The sequence below is a fragment of the Macrobrachium rosenbergii genome, unplaced genomic scaffold (assembly GCF_040412425.1).
Source record: "Macrobrachium rosenbergii isolate ZJJX-2024 unplaced genomic scaffold, ASM4041242v1 13902, whole genome shotgun sequence".
Taxonomy (NCBI): Eukaryota; Metazoa; Arthropoda; class Malacostraca; order Decapoda; family Palaemonidae; genus Macrobrachium; species Macrobrachium rosenbergii.
The window spans coordinates 1,026,620-1,028,075 of record NW_027100722.1 but is presented as its reverse complement, the minus strand read 5'-3'; positions in this window follow the sequence as shown (position 1 = coordinate 1,028,075).

The window sequence follows — 1,456 nt, the reverse complement described above, 5'->3', positions numbered from 1 at the left end:
TAGGGTCAATTACGCGTATTCAGTTTGTAAAATCCGGTGAATGCAGCTGTCGCAGACAACAGCAGTCGCAATTTCAGTTGTCAAATTCTCCTTTGCTCTCTGAGGGTCCTATTAGTAGTTAACCTATTAGGATTCACGACCAATCGTCAGCAGAAGTGAGGAGCCAGGTCTTTGACTAGTGGGTAGCTTAAAATCAGTCTCTCTTCAAGCCTCAATTCCTTTATTCTCAACTTATAAAGCTTCAGTGCCTTTCAGAGACATTTGCTGCAAACAAACAGCTTTCATTAGTTTATCGTACAAAAAAAAAACATACTTAGCTCTTCAAACAATAAATCCACATTAAACAAATCGTTTCATCTACGCACAAATCACCACTCTGCTCACATCCGGCCTCCCCACTGACAGGCTGCCTACCAGCAGCCACAACAGGCGCCTGACAGCTGCACTCTGCCCAAACATCTAAAACACAAAATAATCCCAATAAGAAAAAGGCCTACAATGCGAAACGACCAAAACTTCTATGACAAAATGAAATTGCTACGATCACGGCAAATGCTACATGAATTGCATTGCATGTGAACAAACACCACGTGCCCAGCTGACTTCTTCCGTAGATTCAGACACAGAGGGCAGAATGTTGCTAATTAATAAGGCACACGCTGTGGATTCACTTCTCTGCGTTGGTTGATAGTTTCAAATTCACAGGACACACCACCACCAAAGTCTTTCCCAAACACAGGCTGTTTATTATCAGCGACACCAAAAACAATCCTTCTCGCAGGCGGCTGGTGGCACAGACATCGAACCCTTTCTCGACGCTCGTGAAGGGTCCAGTTCACGGCTTCCTAGCGTTTTTCTCCCAACAATCATGCAACCGACAACAATGCAAATTTCACACACACACACACACACACATACGCACACACACACACACACAGCAAATTCCACAAATCACACTCAAGCGATCCAGCTCCTTCGTACAACAATACAATAAAACAATTTAGCGCTTTTCGAGCTTGATTTGGAGCGCTTTCAATTATTTCGGCTCCCAAAAATTTTCGTTTGGCGCTGGCGCCTTTTTTTTTTTTTTTTTTTTTTTTAGCTCTTTTTAAGGAAAGAGGATTTCTACCTTAAATAGCATTCTTGCCAGTAAATATGGATTGAAGAGGCGCGGGCAATGTTGCTATCAATGTGAGCTTCCAAGTGATGTTGTCAAGAAAACTGGAAGTCTCGAAGCTGATGAAAATGAAGATGCAGATGACGACTTTATTGGAAGGTTAGAAGACGACTTCTAAATTTAGCAGAACCACGTATATAATCTTTAATGATGATCAGTACACGTAAGTACAGCATAAGCTTTATTAATTACGTGTTATTTTTTATTCGGTGCTTTTTTTAGTGCATTAATTAGAAAGTCTAGCGCCTTTTTGGTGCCTTTGCTGTCAAATCGAGTTGG